The following is a 21419-nucleotide window of genomic DNA, read 5'->3' on the forward strand; positions in this document are numbered from 1 at the left end:
CCTTGGGCACAGTGAGTCCAATGGCCAGAAGAGGGTGGTAGGGATTTAGAGGGCTCCCATGACGCCAGAGGAGTAGGGCAGACTGAGACCAGGCAGATGGGAGGCCAGCTCTGCAGGGAAGAGGGCAACCTCACCCAGAGACCCAGCTCCTGGCCTGCGCTGTTACCAGCTGGACGGCAAGACCCATGGCTTCACTTCCTTCAGCTGCACGATGCTGAGGGGTCTCTACTGCCCGCCTCCCTCCCGCCACCGTTCCGAGGGTCTCAGTCTCCCATTGTTGGGTATCACCTTCTTCTTCTGCTTTCTTCCTTCATCCGCCTACTATTTTCCAGCTGTTGTCTTTCTCAAAAATAGCATTTGTATAAATATGAAAGAACCCATTGACTATAGAAAATTTGGAAAGTGCAGAACAGCACAGAGACAACATGAAAGTCATCGAGATGCCAACCATCCAGAGGGAACCACCGGTGACAACGTGACCTGCAGCCCTCCGGTCTTTCCACCCATATTCATCCACCCGCACGTGCTTTTATTTTTAACCACGTCAGCACCATACAGCACATACTGTTTTGAAATCTGTTTTTCTTTCTCGCTTAAAAAATACATATGGTTTATGGTTACCAAAGGGGAAAGGGGAGGCGGAGGGGTAAATTAGGACTTTGGGATTAGCTGAGGCGAACTATTGTATATAAAACAGATAAACAACAAGGCCCTACTGGAGAGCACAGGAAACTGTATTTAATATCCTAGAATAAACCATAATGGGAAAGAATCACAAAAAGAATATACATATACCTACATATCTATATGTATATTGAATCACTTCGCTATACACCAGAAATTAACACAACATTGTAAATCAACTACGTTTCAATAAAATAAATTTTTAAAGAAAAAAAAAACATGTTGAGTGTTCCACTTCCATTATTGATTGACAAGGTAGCTATGCCACTGGGAACAAGGAAAGCTGGACAACATATAATTAAAGATCCATTTGAAGGCATCTGAAAGATTATGGAGGCAGTAAAACGCTGTGGTGCCATGTCTAATAAAGGAAGGAGGAGTTCTCGTTGTGGCTCAGTGGTTAATAAACCCGACTACGATCCATGAGGACATGGGTTCAATCCCTGCCCTTGCTCAGTGGGTTAAGGATCTGGCATGGCCGTGAGCTGTGGTGTAGGTTGCAGATGCGGCTCGGATCCCACGTTGCTGTGGCTCTGGTGTAGGCCAACGGCTACAGCTCTGATTGGACCCCTAGCCTGGGAACCTCCATATGCCGTGGGTGCAGCCCTAAAGGGACAAAAGACAAAAATTTTTTTAAATAAATAAAATAATTAAAATAAAATAAAAGAGGAAGGAAACCAAGGGAAAGAAACCCAGAATTGGGTGTCTCTCTACCCCTCAAAGCCGTAGCCAGATTCCATAAGCAAGGCATTGACTAAGAGGCTGAGCAACACATGAGCTTCCCACAGTCTGGTGGGGCCGGTTTACCCAGAATGCAGCTCTGGGTCCACTTGGGGGAGGGGCCCTGGCAAACACCCCCAAAGGGCTGTGGTCTGGTCATAAGAATAAATCAGACTAAAGACTAAGGCTCAGTTTTGAATTATGTCCATTCCTGATGGAATCAACCTGACCTAGCTAGCAGCCAGCCACAAGCTGGCCTCCTCTCTGAAGGAATATAACCTCACCCAGAACCTCAAATTATCTCTATCATTTTTGCAAAGCACAATATTGGGCAATTAGGCCTGGAGGATGTTTTGTGCCAAGTGGGATGGCAGAGCTGTGCAGACCAAGCCCCCTAGAGTGAAATGTGAAAAGCAGATAAAACACAAACACCTTGTTTTCAAGCTTCGGAGATCCTGTGGGCCAGCAAGGACACAACAGGGTGCAATTCCAGGGAGGGGAGACCACTGAGGAAGCTGACGGCCCACCGCCACCACTCCTTGGAGGTCTGTGTCAATCCTGCAGCAGGAAAAAGGCTGAGGATGCTTTGTCCAGGTAGTGGGTCACAGCCAGGGCACCGAGAAACTGTCAGAGCTTCAGAAGTCTCATGGGGTTTAAGTGACAAACACTGGAGGCTTGGAGTTCCTGTCGTGGTGCAGTGGAAAGGAATCCGACTAGGAACCATGAGGTTGCAGGTTCGATCCCTGGCCTCCCTCAGTGGATTAAGGATCCGGCATTGCTCTGAGCTGTGGCGTAGGTTGCAGACACGGCTCGGGTCTGGCATTGCTGTGGCTCTGGAGTAGGCCAGCAGCTATAGCTCCAGTTCGACACCTAACCTGGGAACCTCCATGTGCTGTGGGTTTGGCCGTAAAAAACCAAAAAAAAAAAACCAACAAAAAAAACTGGAGGCTAGAGAAGCCTCAAAAATATGCTTTATTTTTGCCTCAATACCTCAAAAATATGCCTGGTTTTTACCTCAATATTTTTTCCAGATTCTGTTACTGCATTTGGCAGGAGGCTGGAACTCCAAGTAGGCAATTTCTGGTCATTTTGTGGTGCAGAGGAGACAGAGGTAAGCATTTGGGATCTGCCAGGGAAAAAAGGCCCCAGAGACTCCATGGGAAACCTGAAGGGACCAAGTTCTTCAGTTTCCCTACTACCCACCCGGGGGAGGAGAGGACAAACGCTCTCTGATGTTGCAGACAACTTCTGGCACCTCTAAAATATGTTACACATAATAGCCGAAAATCAATTTTAAAAAATACAAGGCATGCCAAGAAATAGGACCATCAGGGCCCAAACTATGAATAAAAACAAATGAGGAGTTCTTGTTGTGGCTATGGGGTAACAAACCCAACTACTATCCATGAGGATGCAGGTTTGATCCCTGGCCTCACTCAGTGGGTTAAGGATCCAGCATTGCTGTGAACTGTGGTATAGGCCAGCAGCTACAGCTCCAATTTGACCCCTAGCCTGGAAACCTCCATAAGCTGTGGGTGCCCTAAAAAGATAAAAAACAACAAACAAACAACAAAGCACCAAATGAGAGAAACAGACCTATAGTTAGTTTTGAAGTTAACAAACGAGGACCATAAAATAAGTATGATTAGTATCTTTAAGGAAAACAGTGGGGGAGATGGTGAAAATAAATGAAAGGATAAAGAATTTCAATTGTGGGAGTTCCCATTGTGGCTCAGCAGGTTACAAACTCAGCTAGCATCCATGAGGATGCAGATTAGATCCCTGGCCTCATTCAGTGGGTTAAGGATCTAGCATTGCTATGAGCTGTGGCTTGGATCCCATGTTGCTGTGACTGTGGGATAGGCCCGTAGCTCCAATTTGACGCCTAGCCCAGGATACAGGTGCAGCCTTAAAAAGCGAGAAAAAAAAAAAAAAAAGAAGTTCAATTGAGAAATAGAATCTATTTTGTAAAAGAATCAAATAGAAATTCATGGTATTAAATATTGTATTGAAAAATACATCATTCCCTGGCCCAGCAACTTCTGCATGCTGTGGGTGTGGATTAAATAAAGAAGAAAAATACAATATCTGAAATTATGGACTCAATGTCTGACATGAAGAACTCATCAAACGTTTTAACAGCAATTTAGACATAGGAGAAGATTGAGGTAATGAACTTTAAAATGCAGCAGTAAACAAATATATGCCAAACAAGATAATGTTCAAATGGAAAATATGCAAAAGAGCATAAAACACTGAGAGTTATAGTTAGAAGATTCAACATGTATGAAAATGAAGTCCCAGGAAGAAAAAAGAAAAAAAAATTGAAACTATACTGGCCAAGAACTATTAAAGGACATCAGTTCATAGAGTCAAGGAGATATGTAAATCCCAAAAAGTACAAGTTCAGGCAGACCTCAGAGACTGTAGATTTGGCTTCAGACTACCACAATGAAGCAAATATCACAAAAAGCAAGCCACACAATTTTTTTCGTTTCCCGGTACATATAAAAGTTATGTTCACACTATACCGCAATCTATCAAGCATGCAATTGTATTATGCCTAAAAAATGTATGAATCTTAATTTAATAATACCTATTGCTAAAAAATGCTAACCATCATCGGAGCTTTCAGAAAGTCATAATCTTTCTGTAAGAGTAACCTCAAATAACACGATCACAGATATAATAATAATGAATAATAATCAATATTGCAAAAATTACCAACATGTGACCCAGAGACATGAAGTAAGCCAATGCTGTTGGGAAAATGGAGCCAATAAACGGGCTGGACACAGATTTGCCACAAACTTTCAATTTGTAAAAGCACAACATCTGCAAAGTGCAATAAAGCAAAGCACAATGAAACAAGGTAAATAAAATCACTTCTAGGTGCAACACAGGAAAAGTACTGAACAACAAAAGAGAAAAGAAAAACCTCAAAGCATTCAGAGAAAAGCTGACAAATTACCTTCAAAAGAACAGCAATAAGACTTCGGTATGACTTCCCACAGAAATGATGGAAGCCACAAACAATGGAAGGCTGGCTTCAAAAAACGCTGCAATGAGGAGTTCCCGTCGTGGCGCAGTGGTTAACGAATCCAACTAGGAACCATGAGGTTGCGGGTTCGATCCCTGCCCTTGCTCAGTGGGTTAATGATCCGGCGTTGCCATGAACTGTGGTGTAGGTTGCAGATGCGGCTCGGATCCCTCGTTGCTGTGGCTCTGGCGTAGGCCGGTGGCTACAGCTCCGATTAGACCCCTAGCCTGGGAACCTCCATATGCCGTGGGAGCGGCCCAAGAAATGGCAAAAAGACAAAAACAAAAACAAAAAAACAAACAAACAAAAAAAAAAAAACGCTGCAATGAAATAACTGCCCACCTAACTTCCACATAAGCCAAAACTTTTTCCTCAAAACTGAAGGCAATATAAAGATGTTTCATAAAAACAGAGAACGTGTTACCATCAAACTGGCCTTAAAAGAAATATGAGAGAAATTTATTTAGGCAAAAGAAAGAGGCTTCCAGATGGAAATACAGAAGTGTAAGAAAAGAAGAACAACAGAAAAGGTGAAAATGTGGGAAAATATAAACAAATATTGACTTTTCAAAAAAGAATAGTGTAAACACTATATGGGTTTAAAGAATACATAGAATTAAAACACATGAAGGCAATGACCCAAAAGGTAGGAAAGAGTAAAGGAGATCAAGTACTATCAGGTCTAGCATCATTAGGAAAGTGGGGGAAATAGCAGTCTGTGTAAGACTGTAAGGCAAGGATGCCCATTTCCTAGAATAATCAGTAAAAGAACAGTAAAAGAATGTATAACTCTCCAGGTAGTACAGAGAAAAAAATGAAATAATCAAAATATTGACTTACTCAAAAAAGAGAGCCTTAAAGGAAAGAATGAGGAATACAAAACGGGTCACATAGAAAACAAATACAGCATATGAATCCAAATATGTTAGCAATTGTATTACATACAAATAGACAGAATACCAAATATAGATGTAATGTAAATATAAATGTACTAACTTTATTAAAGACTTTTATTTTTAAAATCCAACTATGTGGGGCTTACAGGAGACACTCCTGTAAATATAAGTAGGGAGATAAGATGAAAAGGAAAGGGTAGAAAAAACACACAAACATTAACTAAATGAAAGCTAGTGTAGCTATTCTCATAACAGGGAAAGTAGACTTGGAGAATACTGTTTGATAGAGATTAATCATAAGGGGTCAATTCACCAGAATGTTAGTAAATCTCTGGGCAATAACATTAAAATTTTAAAGCAGGAGTTCCCGTCGTGGTGCAGTGGAAACGAATCGACTAGGAACCACAAGTTTGCGGGTTTGATCCCTGGCCTTGCTCAGTGGGTTAAGGATCCGGCATTGCTGTGAGCTGTGGTGTGGGTCACAGACGGGGCTCGGACCCCAAGTTGCTGTGGCTCTGGCGTAGGCGGGCGGCTACGCCTCTGATTAGACCCCTAGCCTGGGAACCTCCATATGCCTCAAGTATGACCCTAAAACGCAAAAAAAACAACCAAAAAAATTTAAAGCAGAACCTGACAGACTAAAGGAAATACAACAAACATTCATAGTGAGAGTGTTTCATACCTCTCTCTCAATAGCTGGTAATAAACCCCAAAATCAGTGCGAAAAGAGAAGATCTGAATAACATCATTAACAAATGAGCTCATCAGCAAAGCTAGAACACCTTGTTTCCTTTCATGTAATTTTGAAAAACAAACAAAATGATGTTATTAGAAATTAAGACAGTGGCTACTTTCGGGGAGGAAAAGAGCACTTTAGTTGAAAAGGAGCTCGAGGGAGAATTTTTGGGACAACAGCAATGTCATTTCTTCTCTGTTTTTTTTTTTTTTTTTTTTTTTTTTCTTTCTTCTTATGGCCACACCCGCAACACATGGACGTTCCAGGCTAGGGATTGAATCAGAGCTGCAGCTGCTGGTCTACACACCACGGCCACAACAAGGCAGGATCCAAGCCACATCTGCGAGCTACACTGTGGCTCATGGCAACACCAGATCCTTAATCCAGTGAGTGAGACCAAGGATCGAACCTGTGTCATGAGTTACTAGTTGGGTTCGTTACAGCCGAGCCACAGTGAGAACTCCATCATTTGACCTGGATGGTAGCTGAATACTTTCCTTTAGAGACAACTCATTGAGCTGCTATAACCCAGTGAAAAAATTGTATTAAATTTGTCTCGTTGAATACTATGTAGAGCAACTAAAAAAACCTCATCTCTGTACATCCAAATGGATAAATTATGAAAATTACATTGCATGAAAACAGCACATTACAAGAGGTTAAATTTTTGTAATTTTTAAAGACGCTATATTTTATGGATACATATCATATATGTGCATGAAGAGAAAAAGTATAATTTCTGGAATGGCAAAGATCAGTTTCAGAAAAATAGATTTTTCTGGGGAGGTGGGGAAGGGAGGATTTTTAAAATCTGTATCTGTAACCCTTTTTTATCTGCTTTTTTTAATTTTATTTATTTATTTTTATTTATTTATTTTTTTTTTTTTGAGATCCTCACCAGCAGCATTTGGAGGCTCCCAGGCTAGAGGTCAAATCAGAACTACAGCTGCCAGCCTACATCACAGCCACAGCAACGCAAGATCCAAGCTGTATCTGCAACCTACACCACAGTTCATAGCAAGGCCGGATCCTTAACCCACTGAGTGAGGCCAGGGATCAAACCTGCAACCTCATGGTTCCTTGTCAGATTCGTTTCTGCTGCACCATGACGGGAACTCCCTGTAACATTTTATTTCTTAAAAACTTATATAAATATGGCAAAATTGTTAACATTTGTTAAATTTGGCTGGGGATATATGGACATTTGTTGTATTTGCTGTAATTTTTTATCTAAAATATTTCATAATTTTTAACATTGGAAAATTGTAAATATGCCCTCATGTCTTCAAATATTCTAAAACAGCAGTTTTTAATGGCTGTCATTTTTTACTATTGCAAATACTACTAAGATAAGCATCCTTACCTTAAATCCTTGTGGTATCTCTAATTTCTTTGGAGACATTCCTTGGTGTGGGGATTCTTAGGTCAAAGGTTAGGAGCTATTTTAAAGCCTTTAATGGATATTGACAATCATCCTCACACAGTCACCCATTAAACCTTGAGAAGAGTGGAAACCAAAACCACCCTTTCTATCTGGGCCTGGAGAACAGTCAAGATCCACCCTCAGTCCGACTCACACACCCACCTCAGCCCGTGTCCAGCTGTCACAGTCTGACTCCACGATGAGGGCCCTGTGACCACGAGCCTGGATGGTCAGGGGAGCTCCCAGGAGAGGGAGGGGGAGGTTATCCCCACCTGCAAGTCCAGCTTTGACCTTGACTGAACACAACCAACTATGTCATCTCATGCAGCTCTGCTCCCGACATGGCCTTTTGCACGTGGCATCTACAGAATTATGGATGAACCGGCTCTTTCTCAGCAGGGGGCACTGGGTTTCCTTCCCTGAATGCCCTTGAAACGAAACTGGGCATTGCTGATAGACGTTTCCTCCCCCACTCCCCTAAACTACTAGCCAGGGGAGGTGTGTCAAGCCTGCCCTACACAAGCATGATGCTGAGTGTCCTGGGGAGGCCAGGGGTCCTTCCCTCAACCGGCAGAGACCCAAGCTGGAGTAAGAGGGTAACATGCTGGGATGGCCTGACAGCAGGGCAGAGCCAGCGCAGGAAGGTGGGAGCCTGGGGCCCCAGCCTGGGACCATGCTCCCCACCGAAGGATGGTGACAACTCCCAGCTCCGCCTAGGCTCCCATCTCCATCTCAGAGGCCCTCCCAGGAGGTCAGTGGTCCACTGCCAGTGCCCCCCCCACCGACCTCCCACCACATATGAGAGGTCAGGGCCTGACCTCGCAGACAGCTGCCTTCTAGAAGGAGTGCCTATGTCCCTGTGACCGGTCCCTATCTTTGGGACTGGATAATAGGAGAGCAACCCCTGCACTGGGCAGAGCGGGCCACGGGACTCTCCACAGCCCCCAACACAGGATCCAAGGAGCCCAGGAACCTGGAGCTGGTTTGTTTTGCCTGATGCAGATGGTTGGGAAACAGCATAATGAAATCATAGCTGGTCCCAAGTTGGACCAGGCGCTCTTGGAGCACAGCTGAGTCAACTGCTAAATCCTTTGTTGTGCAATGTCAGCGGGCTCCACAGACCATTCCCCTTCCACCCAGGGTAGCGTCTAGACACAGAGCCTGCACAATCCCAGTACTGCTCTGTGGTCACCAGAGGCCTCATCCACCCCTGCACCATCCTTGGCACATGGCCTGAGGCGCTGTGGCTGGGAGTCATGGCTGAGCTAATGGCCCAAACCTGATGGATTGAAACTGGCCTCTAAAACGAATACATGCATCCATAACGCCTACCACGGCTCCCCATTGCCCGCGTTAGAAGACCCAAGCTCATTAGCACGCACGCAGGTCACCACAGGTCTGGCCCCCCGCATCCCTTCTCACACCCCACGCTCCCAAAACACCTGGTCTGTTTGGTGTTTTCTCAATCGGCCCTGCACCTTCATGCCTCCAAACCTTTGCTCCTACTCCTTGTCCAGCCTAATGCACTCTATACCCAGAAAGCCTTCTCATTCTTCCAGGCCTGGATCAAACGATGCCTAAAACCTCCTTCATTCCTCGATTCAGAGCCTATTTTGTCCTTCCTCTTGTTTCATATTGTTTTGTGTCTTGCATGTGATTTTTTCATCTGATGCATGTATGAAAACATGCTGCGTATCTGCTGCATGCCAGGCACTGAGCTTGGCATTGGGATTGCACATAAGGTCACAGCTTTGAGAAGCTCGGAGTCCAGAGGGGAGGTAAATATGCATACGGCCACATCCTGGAACAACACATTCTTCTTTTGTCCCCATGCCCTGGGTTGGTGTTTCCCAGGCTCATCACTCTGACCTTGACACCTGACACAGCCTGGCTCTGCTTACTTCTCTGCACTCTCTGTCCATCACAAGCCCTTCACCTTCCAGTGACCTCTGACCTCCCCACTGTTTCTCTAACTTCCAACCTGGCTTTGCCCCAGGACCTTTGCCCCTGACATTCCGTCTGCCTCCGTGGTATTGGCACAGCCTGCTTCCTTCTTTCCTTCAGGCTTTTGTCATTGTCACCTTCTCGGCGAGGCCTTCACTGGTTAGGTATCTACACTCCTTCACTCTCTCCATGTCACTGCGTAGCCTCCTTCCTAAGCATTTATTCCAATGTGCACACCGAGTATTTTGCTTACATATTGTTCACTGTCTGTCTCCTCCAGGCAATTGCAAGCTCCATGTGGGAAGGAATTTTTATCTCTCTTGTCCACTGCTCTGCCTGGAATGGTTTCTGGCACATAATGAGTATTCCTATTATTATACCTATTAAATAGGTTCTTTAAGTATCTGCTGAATAAATTAATCAGAGAATGGGAGCACATTATAGGAGAGGAGGGGGAGGGCAAAGAAATGAGTGTCCCTGGTAAATCTCCCCAGAGCCCACCCACCCCCCACCCCGGGCCCAGAGACCCCCACATCACTGAGAAATACACATCTGACCTGGCTTCACTGTCTTCTCCCACTAGTATTATCAACAAGATATAAAATAGCCTATGCGGGAGTTCCTGTTGTGACCCCGATTAGTATCTATGAGGATACAGTTTCAATCCCTGGCCTCCCTTTTGGGTTAAGGATCTGGCATTGCCACAAGCTGTGGTGTAGGTGGTAGATGTGGCTTGGATCCCACATGGCTATCACGGTGGCTGTGGTGTGGGCCGGCAGCTGCAGCTTGAATTCGACCCCTAGCCCGGGAAATTCCATATGCCATGGGTGCAGCCCTAAAATCAAAAAATAAAAAAAATTAAAAAAATAAAAAAAAACAAAAAAACAAAAAAACAAAAAATAAATTAAATAAAATAAAATAGCCTATATGGCCTGAGCCATTGCTATTCATTCAGCCCAAAAGATGCATTAAACATCTACTGTGTGCCAGGGACGGTGCTAGACAGAGGGGGCCTGGTGGTGAACAAGACGGGCCTCCTGAAATTTAACATCCAATGAACAACAAAGTTAACCAGCAGCATAGTTGCCCATCACAACAGGAACTCCTGCCCAAGTCGTGGCCTCCTAAGACCAAGCGGCAAGGTGGCCTAGTGGATGACAGTGTAGGCTCAGAAAGCCTTGTGCCTGATTCAGTTCTGGCTGCCCTATTAGCTGTGTGACTTTGGACTAGTCACTTACCCTCTCTGAGCTTTGGTTTCTTCCTGTGTGAAACAGGAATCTGAGTGATACCTAATTACTTGGGTGCCTGAGGCTTTAGTAGCTCATCCAGGTAAATACAGTAAAACGGTCTGGCATTGGGCAATGTCACGTAGGTGTCGAGGTTGCTGCCGACTGCTGTTAAGGAAGGAGGGGCTCGCTTGAGAGGTCCCGCCTAGAGTGGAACCTCATTACATCCGCTCACCGAGAGCCAAGCAGCCGCTTCCTAACGGGCCTGCATTGCGCAATTGGTCAGCACCAGGAACAACAGCAACAAAAGAGCAGCCCAAACTTTTCGCTGCCTCTGTATGCCTTGGTCTCATCAGCACCAGATCCCTTCCTTCCAGCCTGTGATGTGATTATTCCCGTGTGCAGAATAAGGCTCGGGTTTCGTTTGGATCCCACACCTAAGTGTCCATTACGCAGCGCAGCGGGCGGGCGGCAGGAGGAGCACAGGGCCTCCCGCAGCTGGAGCTGCAATTAGTGACCTCAGGGCAATTGTGTCCCTTCCTCCCCCACTCCCTCCCCGACGCCTGTGAGCACAAACAGCTCTGGCGCTGGGCAGCCACGGAGGACGCTGGAGCTGCTGTCTGAACCTCTGAACAGAGCCAAGCCAGGAACCAGCTCTGGGCTGTTCGTGGCCCGTGGCCCATGCAGCCACACCAGCCACATCCATCACTCCTGAGTTGTGATAGGATGCGTATCTCGGGCCCTTCCAGTAGCCTCTCGTGGCACATCTACCAAGCTCTGCCCGGCCTTGCTTTTCTTTTCCCGATTTTCTTCTCTTTCCTTTGCAGGTCACATCTTCCCCAGCACACACCCAGATTCCCAAGTGAGGTCAAGGCCACCTTGCCTTTTCGGTGTCCCAGGAGCACCAAATGAGCCGTTTCTCTGGTGCTGAGCACTTAACATTGTGGTTGTTGCAATGCATCCCCTCCCCAACCTAAGCTGGGCCCTCCGTCAAGGCTGACGCTGCTTTTCTTTGCTCGCTGCCCCCTGTATCAGGCACACGGCAGGAGGATAATACACTTTGGTTAGGAATAAACGAACTGGCAAACGAAGGAAGGAAAGGACAAGCAAACGCCTCCCAAAGGACAAATCCAAGAAGGGAAAGGATGGAAAAGGGCAACAGAAGGACCAAGGGCCGGCCGGGCTGGGGGGTGCTTGACACGGTCAAGGGTGAGATACAGCGGAACCCTAGTGATTGTGCAGCATTGTGTGCATGGGGTCCCTAGTCCCAGCCCCAGATCTGTGGGTCACTAGCTGTGACCTTGGACAGTCCACTTACCATTCTAGGACTCAGTTTCTCCATCTACAAAAGAAGGGAGTAGGGCTGGGTGATCTCTTCTGGTTTTAATACGTTACGATTTTTTCTTGTCTGTGCCCACAGCCTGCAGAAGTTCCCAAACCAGGGATCACACCTGAGCCACAGCAGCGACGACTCCAGATCCTTAACCTTGAGGCCACCAGGGACCCCCCAGTTACAGTTTTTGAATCTAATTCTTTTTTGTCTTTTTTTTTTTTTTTTTAGGGCGGCCACTCTCGAGGCATGTGAAAGTTCCCAGGCTAGGGGTCGAATAAGAGCTGCAGCTGCCGGCCTACACCACAGCCACAACAACACGGAATCTGAGCCAAGTCTGCAACCTACACCACCGCTCACAGCAATGCCGGATCCTTAACCCACTGAGCGGGGTCAGGGATTGAACCCACATCCTCATGGATCCTAGTCGGGTTCGTTAACCTCTGAGCCACGAAGGGCACTCCTGAATCCAATTCTTAACTGGCACATTTAACACTAATAGTAAAATACCCTCCCCCCCATCCCCAGGACCTTGCAAGTTCCCTTATGGGTCCCAAGACACCAGATGAGCTAGTGCTTAGCATTAATATCATGGTGGTTGGACTGCATTTCCCACCTGCACTGCCACCCAGAGAGAAGCCCCCTGTAATGACATCTGTGGGTTTATGCAACAGTCTTCCTCCACTCGGATGGACTGTTACCATATGTAATGCGGCAGCCACAGTACGGCCCTGGCAAGCACTCAATCCTGGGCACCATGAGATCAAAGAAGAGCCCCCTGGTCCTGAGGCCACTGGGGAAAAGCATATTTATTCACCACGTTCAAAGTAATAGTCAGAGAACGGTGAACTAAGTGGCATCAGGTTTTAGCAGGGGAAAAAAAAAAAAAAAAGGTGCTTAGGGAATAAGAAGAAAGAGAGTCAGAGTTGAAATAAATTGTGTCTTACATGATCTTAAATATCCCTTTTTCTTGTCTTGCCTGGAGCAAAAGGGATGAGATCTTTATCTCCAAATAGAACAGTGCAGGGAGTAGTAAGAGCAGAGACATTGGAGGGAGCCAGGCCTGGGTTGAAAGCCCAGCTCTGCCCCTTACCAGCTGTGGGGCCTTGAGCAAGTCTTTTTATTTTTCTAAGACGCAGTTTCCTCGGCAAAAATATGGGAAACCGTACCTACTTCACAAGCTTTTTATGCGAGTTTTAGAAGACAATGTGCAATGATCACCAATGATTGCTGCAACCCCTGGGGTGAAAGACTGATGAGGGGACATCCACACAGCCTCACAGTAGCACCGTGCAGCTTACGGATTAATTAAATGGCATCTCCGCCCCGTGGAAATCAGGCAAACACCGCCTCAGCCAAGCGATCATAACATCACCACTGACGGGACAAACTGACATTGTACGCCCCCCGATGGGAGGAACTCAGAAACACACGGCATCATTTGTGCAATTATTCTTGCCAACAGTATTTACCCCGGATCTTTCCACCAGGGAACATCAAACAAATTTAAAACGGAGGGATATGTTGCAAAATAACTAGCTTGGACTCCTCACAGTGAAAGGAGGAGAAGGGCTGAGAAACCGTTCTACGTTAAAGGGAACGAATGAAGAATGAAAAATTAATGCAATGGGCAATCCTTGGTTAGATCCTGGATGGGAGGAAGGAAGGAAAGAAAGAAAAAAAAAGGGAAGGAGGAAGGTAGGGAAGGAGGGAGGGAAGGGGGAAGGGGAGAGGATTATTATTAGAAAAATTTGAATAATGACAATATAATAGATCATGGAATTGTTTCAATGTTCTATTTCCTCTGTGTGAGGACTGTATTTTAATTACAATTAGAAGAATGCCCTCGTTCTGTAGAGATGTATGCTGGTATATTATATATATGGGGGGAATGGGGAAAGCAAAAATGAAATTTTAGGAAACCAGTTATAAGAAATCAAGCAATTAGATGTTTCATGATATATTCCTACTACTTTTTGTAGGTTTGGAACTTCTTCAAAATAAAGATTTTGGGGAAAGGCTAGTGCATATAAAGATCTTGGCACTTGATAAGAGCTTCGCGAATAGTAACCATGATATGCTGGTGAAGATTACGTCTTGATTCGATTGAATCTATTAAAATCTAACAATGCCTATTTTACCCTACATCACCGTTCCCTCACCCTGTGAGATGGCTCAGCCCCAGGCCATTCAGAAGCTCAGTTTCCCATCCATAAAGCAGGAGAGACATCGGATCCGTACGGGGAGTACCAACGAAAAGTGAGATGCTGAGAGGATGGTACAGATGAGACATGTAATGAAGCCATCAGATTCCTCTCAGGGGCTGCAATAAATCCGTGCATGTCGCTGCAATCGTGGTAGTGACATTCTCTGATTATTCGTATGAACTCTGTCCTGGTTTATTTTTCTCTTTTTGCATCCTCTTTCAGCCTCTGATGAAATTATTGTCTCTCTGTGCTTCTTAACTGTCCTATGAAACTTAAAGGGGGAAAAGGAATGCCTGTTTTAGGAGGCCTGAGGAGGTAGGTACTGTTGGATGGATGATACAATTCCACAAACACTGACTGAATACCTTCCTCTGTGTCAAGCACTTGGCCCAGAAAGAGCCCTAAGACCCTCTCTTGTCCCTGCTTGAAGGGTTTGTAACCTATCGAAGGAAAAAACACTTCATCAAGAAACTAGACAAGGAGTTCCCATCACGGCGCAGTGGAAATGAATCCGACTAGGAACCATAAGGTTGTGGGATCGATTCCTGGCCTTGATCAGTGGGTTAAGGATCTGGCCTTGCTGTGAGCTGTGGTGTAGTTTGCAAACATGGCTCGGATCTGGCATTGCTGTGGCTGTGGTTTAGGCTGGCAGTTGTAGCTCCGATTAGACCCCTAGCCTGGAAACCTCCAATGCCTCAGGTGTGGCCCTAAAGAGCAAAAAGAAAAAAGAAAGAAAAAAAGAAAGAAAATGATGAGTCACATGAATTCTAAAAATGTAAAAATAGTAGGGTTATTATAAGTATGCATTCAATAAATCATTGTTGAATGAAAGAATAACTTAGTGGATGGATGGACAGATGGATGGATGGATGGATGGATGGATGGATGGATGAAAAAGCAGACAAAGGAATGGAGAGGTTAGTCATAAATAACTCTCAGTACAGGCAAAGCAGAAATGCCCTGGGGAACTGCCTCCTTAAGAATGTGTCTTCGGAGTTCCCATCGTGGCTCAGTGGTTAATGAATCCAACTAGGAACCATGAGGTTGCGGGTCCAATCACCGGCCTTGCTCAGTGGGTTAAGGATCTGGTGTTGCCATGAGCTGTGGTGTGGGTTGCAGACACGGCTCAGATCCCGCGTTGCTGTGGCTCTGGTGTAGGACGGCAGCAACAGCTCAGATTCGACCCCCTAGCCTGGGAACCTCCATATGCCACTGGAGCAGCTCAATAAATGGCAAAAAGACAAAAAAAAAAAGAATGTGTCTTCATCAAAGCTGCTGGTGGCTGGTTTTGGTTCCTGCAAGACTTGCACAAGCAAAATAGCTTTACAATGCCCAGAATCATTGAGAAATATAAAAGAGTAAAGAAAGCCAAAGCTTAGATACAGGAGTAATTGAAAACAATACTTGAGTAAGACAACTTATACTCACTGCCATATTTTAATTTTGTCCTAATCATATCTTTTCTTAAAAACTGTAAACCCTAGGTTATAATTAAGGCATACCCTAATAGTTAAACTGTTGTTTTAATGAGGAGTTTTCCTTTTAGAAAAAGCAAAATAATATGGCTGAATCATGCTTTTCATCCCTTACCCCTTCTCAGTCATACAAAACTAGAATAAATTTATTCATCTTCCCTCTACATTCCCTGCAACTGGTAGGGAGACCGTGCGGTTGCAGAGACAATCCAAAAAGAGCTGCCTGGCTTTGGGAGAATGTCTTGCTAATCCACCCAGAATAAATGAGAGCGGAAGATGACAAAGGATTATTTTATGAGAGGGTGGCCTGGTGGACCCATCGTGCTAACTCTGGAATCAGATTTCAGGCAATGTCCTTCATCCTCCTAAGCCTCAATTTCCTAATCTGTAAAATGGGAATAATAAGAGTATCTACCTCATAAAGTCACCTAGAGATTAAATGGGAAAAAAAAAGATATAAATCCATGAGCGCGCTGTGTCTCATAGTAAGCACCCAATAAATATTAGGTGTCACAGAGAGATGAGAAATACAAGAAAAACTAATAATTGGGATAGATGGAGTGTTCAGCTGAACGGGCCCTGGCTTGGTCATTCACTGGCTCACCCAGAGCAAATCCATACCATTCAAGGTCTCAGGGTCCCACCTGTAAAGAAATTTGCATGCTCTTGATGATCCTTCCATCCTAAGATTTGTCACTGATGGAAGAAGAGCCCAGAAAACAAAAGAAGTGAGATTGCTTCCCCCTCCCACTCAGTCTCTCCCCATGTGGCCAAGGTTGGTGGAGAGGCTTAGAGGTACCTGCTGGCAGAAAAAACAAGTCCCACTCGATTTGGAGACCCCGGGAGAGATGATGGCCCCTCTGGATCCAGCTGTGATGGATGCTTCCTCCCCTCCAGTGGTTGACACTGTTGGCTACCTACTCAACAGCCATCACCTCCTCTTCCCTGAGCTCCAACAAGGTGCAAAGCCACCTGGGAGTGAACCATGATGGGTCTGAATGAATGGCTTTCAGTGGAAGGATGTGATGGCTGCACAACAAAATGAAGGGTTTTTTTGTTTTGTTTTTTGGGGGTTTTTTGTCTTTCTGCCTTTTCTAGGGCCACTCCCGTGGCATATTGAGGTTCCCAGGCTAGGAGTCTAATTGGAACTGTAGCCACTGGCCTGCACAAGTTCCCAAACCAGGGATGGAATCCATGCCACAGCAGTGACCAGAGCTGCAGCAGTGACAACACCAGGTCCTTAACCCTCTGTGCCGCCAGGGAACTCCCCTGACTAGGTTTGCAAGATGTGACCATGGGGAAACTGGGTAAGGGGTTGGAGGGGAACATATATTCTTCTTAGTACATGAATCGACCATGAGCTCAAAATAAAAGGTTTAATTTTTAAAAACTGCTCTAGGGGGCAATCAACAGATCCGTTGAGTCGGGAAGCCCCTAGGGTGTGGTGGGTGTTAGAAGCAGAGACTAGAGGGGGCCCTGCAGATGACTAAGAGAGAGAACCAACAGCCACACGCAGGGTCAAGACAAACGTCCCAGGATATTTCACTCTCGGTAAGAAAAGACAGGAAAGAAATTACCATCAGGCTAATTTACAGAAGAAACCTCATTCAGCCTGAATCCCTCTGAAGCCGGAGGCTCCGATCAGCCATGAGCCGAGCCGGGCCCACATTCAAAGGGCCAGTCCCCGCCCCTCCCCAGCACACATCGCCTCCCCCAACACCAACTTGGAGATGCGGTCCGTTCACTCCGAGTCAGCGTTTCGGACATGTGTTTGCAATCTGAGGCTTCCTGTGAGGCACGCAGGCCCTTAATCACATGTCTTCCGGGAACTCTGTGGTTTGGGATGCCAGGCCCGCCCGGGGTTGGACCAGAGTCCTGGCTGAGCATAAACAAGGGTCTAAAGGTCGATCTCCAGCCAGCAGGGCAAAGGAGCTGCTTTCAATGGGTGTTCTCAGAAAAAGACCATCTGCCTGTGTTTTCCTCATATCGGAGAAGAAAAGCTCCTTAGGGCTTTCCCACTGCTCCCGCCCAGCCTCTGGCACCGAGTCCCCCACCCCGCCCCCATCCTCCTCTCCAGCTCCAGAGAGGCGTGGGCACGCAAGCCCCTTATGAAGCTCAGCCTCTCCCCTGCCCCACGGCCTCCACGCCCGCTCACCCTGGCTTCTGCAGGGGCCTGTTTTACATGAGTCACTCCTGGAGCAGTTCTTAGGCATTTCAAGAGATTCCAGAAACCGGCAGTTCCCATCGTGGCTCAGTGGTTAACAAACCCGACTCGCATCCATGAGGACATGGGTTCGATCCTTGCCTCACTCAGCGGGTTAAGGATCCAGCGTTGCTGGGAGCTGCGGTGTAGGTCGCAGACGCAGCTCAGATCTGGTGTTGCTGTGCCTGTGGCGTAGGCCGGCAGCTACAGCTCCGATTGGACTCCAATCCTGGGAATTTCCATGTGCGGTGGGCGCGGCCCTAAAAAAGACCAAAAAAAAAAAAAAAGAGAGAGAGAGAGAGATTCCAGAAACCACAGTCTCCAAAATAATGTTCTAAGGTGTTAGTGTGACCGACATCCCATTCAATCAGCCCCTGCTGTTCCCAACTTATTTTACGGATGGGGTAACAGAGACCTGGAAAAGCTCTTTGTTTCTTACTTAATGCTTACATCCTTTCAACAATTTCTCCTCCTCCATCTGCTGCAGGAAATAAAATCAGAGCTAAGTGGGAGCACTTCCTTAAGCTGTAAGCACACACTCGGCCTCTGTCCAGCCTTGGAGCAGAGCCCTAAGCCCCCTTCCCCATCCAGGGTCTCCAAGGTCGTCCTCAAAGGCAAAGGAAAGTGACCGATGAATTTGCAAGGGGCTCTTAACGCAGGATTCCCTTTTGCAAATCTTTTCCTGTCATTCTTGGGCTCTGGGCCCCTCGCACTGGAAGCAAATGCTCGGCAGGCCACAGAGAGGCGAAGGTCTTCCACACACACGTGGAGCCTCCTCGAGGCCTATGCTTTTGTTCCGTAGGGGTAAGGAAGGCACCGAGCAGAGAGGTGAGAAAAAGGACAAGGAAAACTGCCCAAATGATGATAAACCTAGTACCTGAATGGTTGCCAAAGTCTGAGGTCCTGCCTCCCAGCGCCCGGGATCAAATGCCGTGTCCCACTGAGTTACAGGCAGGCTCCTCCGGAGCAGGGGGTGGGGGCCAGGGTGTAGCTGCAGGGCTGCTGATCGTCCTTCCCAGCAAAGCCACAAAGGCCGCATACACCGTAGGAAAAGCAGTGGAGCAGGGCACGCACGGGGTCATGTACCTTCGACTTGGCTTGGAGGCCCCTGAGGGATGTGGATTACATGCCCTGCAGCCCATGATGCTTGTTGGTACGACAGAGATATTAACGCCCATCTCAGGAGGTGGATGTTAGGAGCCAACTTTAGGATTGTGTTTTGCCATAAATAACAGAAAGCCCGACAACCGTATGTAAATCTAGAAGGAGATAGTCCAGGGCTCAGACACCTGTTCAATTCTCATTGATTCTAAGATTTACGTTTCTTTTTCTCCCCCCCCCCCAACACACACTTTAACATCTTGGGTATCTGGATATGCTTTACCAACAAGCTGGGGTCTCATTTAGCAGCATTTTATCTTTCCTATAGTACGTAAATAAAGGCGTGTCTTACAATATCAATTGTGTTTCAGTGAAAGACCCTGTGTTCTCAGGGGCTAGACGCTTACCTGGTGGCATTCATCCTCGTGTCTTGCCTCATGGTTATAAAAGGGCTGCTGCACCTTCAACCGTCACATCCATATTACAGGAAAAGAGACAGGGGAAGACGTAAGAGGTTTTCCCTGCTGGAGACTTTGTCTTTTGAGTTAGGAAAAGAGCCTCTCTTCAACAAATGTCCACTTCTCTCTTATTGGCCAGAACTGTGTCACAGGGCATCTGTCCAGTGCAGGGAAGGTGAGATTTATGCTCTGAGCGAGCCAACCTGTCGTGTCTGCCCCAGAGGTAACATAACAAGCCGACGTCTGGTGCATCGATAGCAGCTCTGCAAGCAGCAGTTCTTTACCTCCACACACAAACAGAACTGCAAGCGTTCTGTGCTGGGGATGAGGGAAGCCAGCCCCCCAGGCAACCTCATTTCTGGGAACTCGACAGCCAACACTCTCTAGGAATGCAAAGGAGCTTTGCCCAGGAAAGAGGGACACACACTCGGTTCTGCAGAACCGTCTCTGCAGCTTACACACCACAAGTGTCTGGTGCAAAATAAATAAACAAGCCGTTTTGCTTTGGTCACAAATGATTTTTCTTGGTTTTCCTTCACCAAGGGAAGCCCATCTCCTGCTCCGGCTCCCAGTCTGGGGCATTCACAGCCCTGTGGCCCTTCTTAGCCCAGGCGGGAACGAGCTTGGCTGGCCGGTAATCTAGGCATTGGGCCATAGCATGGACTTGATCGACTTTCCCAGATAACTGGACAGGAGCTAATTGCCCTTCAGTTTCTCAGAGAGTAACTCGCATCCTTGTTGCAAACCTGCAGGCAAGGCATAACATTCCTATGTGCCAAAACCACGGCCCAGAGGAGTTGGGAAAATGTTCCAGATCCTGTGCTAGGAAGCAAGAAGCGGGGATGCAAACCATCCCTCCCCTCCCCAGTACGACGCACCGCCTCCACAGTGTCACCTGCTGTTTAACTCTCAGTTTTAGGCCAGAAAAAGCAAGGTGCCTCCTCCAATATCAGGCAGGAAAGATGTTGTAGCTGCAGGACCCAGGACGCCGAGACCTCTGCTCCTCTGCCTGCACTGGACACGGAGTGTGCCCGCAGTCACAGAGATGGCCAGCAGGTGACCGAGGAAAGCAGCCAATCCAGCTCCCTCCCGGGATAGGTGAAGACACCAAGGCCCTGATGGCAGCAACGAGGAAAGGAACCAGGACTCGGACTGCAGCTTCAAGGCCATTTGCCTTTCCTGCAAGGTTTCTAAGCTCTCACATGAACGCTCCCCGTCACTGGTGGGCAGGCTGAGAAGCCGCCCCTACCCCATCCACCTTGTGGATTTTCATTAGTCCATTTCATAAATATTTCTAGCACCATTACCACTGGCCTGGCTGTGTTCGGAGCCCTGGAAATGTGGCAACAAACTAGAGGTGATGACCCCATTCCAGGGGAGTTTCTGTTTTCAAGGCATAAACAGAGATGTTTGCAGAGTGACCATGGGTGTGCTTTAGACCTGAGGCAAGGAACAACTCTGCTGTGGGTGACAGTTACATCAAAACCAGAATGATGAGAAGGAACAACGGGTGAAGTCCTGAAAGAAGAACGTTCCAGGCAGACGACACAACTGGTACAAGGCGGTGAGTGGGGAAAGGCCATGGCTACTCCAGGAAAGAAAAGAGGCCACTGGAGCCTGAGTTCAGTGAGCCAGAGAGAGAGGAAAGTGACAAGGTGAAAGAGGCCAGCCAAGGGCATTTCCCAGGGCCCCTGGGAAGAGGGTGGGCAGGAGAGGGACTTTGCTTCTGTTCTTGGTACAAAGAAAGGTCACTTGGTGGGGGGAGGGGTTAAGCACAAGAGTGTTGTGCTCTCACTGAAGCTTTGAGAAGATCATTCTGGATGCCTGGGAAAGAGCAGAGAAGAGGTGAGAATAAAAACAAGAAGCTGAGTCATCAAGCAGTGCCAGCTGCCCTCCCGGTCACATCTCCATTAAACCGTGAACCTGGGGTTTTCACAAGGCTGCATGGAGCACAGCTGTGCAGGTTGAGCACTGCA

The 21419-nt window shown here is 46.8% G+C and overlaps 1 protein-coding gene across 2 annotated transcripts in view; it reads right to left on the bottom strand.

Moving 5' to 3' along the window:
* PRMT8 (protein arginine methyltransferase 8) overlaps positions 1 to 20664 on the bottom strand; it is a 177044-nt gene extending 156380 nt beyond the window's left edge. For both annotated transcript variants that reach the window (XM_085025168.1, XM_085025167.1), the window contains exon 1: positions 19393 to 20664. The gene's annotated coding sequence lies outside the window, so the exon portion shown is untranslated. The remainder of the gene's footprint in view (positions 1 to 19392) is intronic.
* Between the last annotated feature and the right edge of the window lie 755 nt (positions 20665 to 21419).

The sequence above is a fragment of the Sus scrofa genome, chromosome 5 (genome assembly GCF_054392235.1).
Source record: "Sus scrofa isolate SSC_HxYL_T2T_F1_AM1 chromosome 5, Sscrofa_HxYL_maternal_Yorkshire_Landrace_v2.0, whole genome shotgun sequence".
NCBI classification, from domain to species: Eukaryota; Metazoa; Chordata; class Mammalia; order Artiodactyla; family Suidae; genus Sus; species Sus scrofa.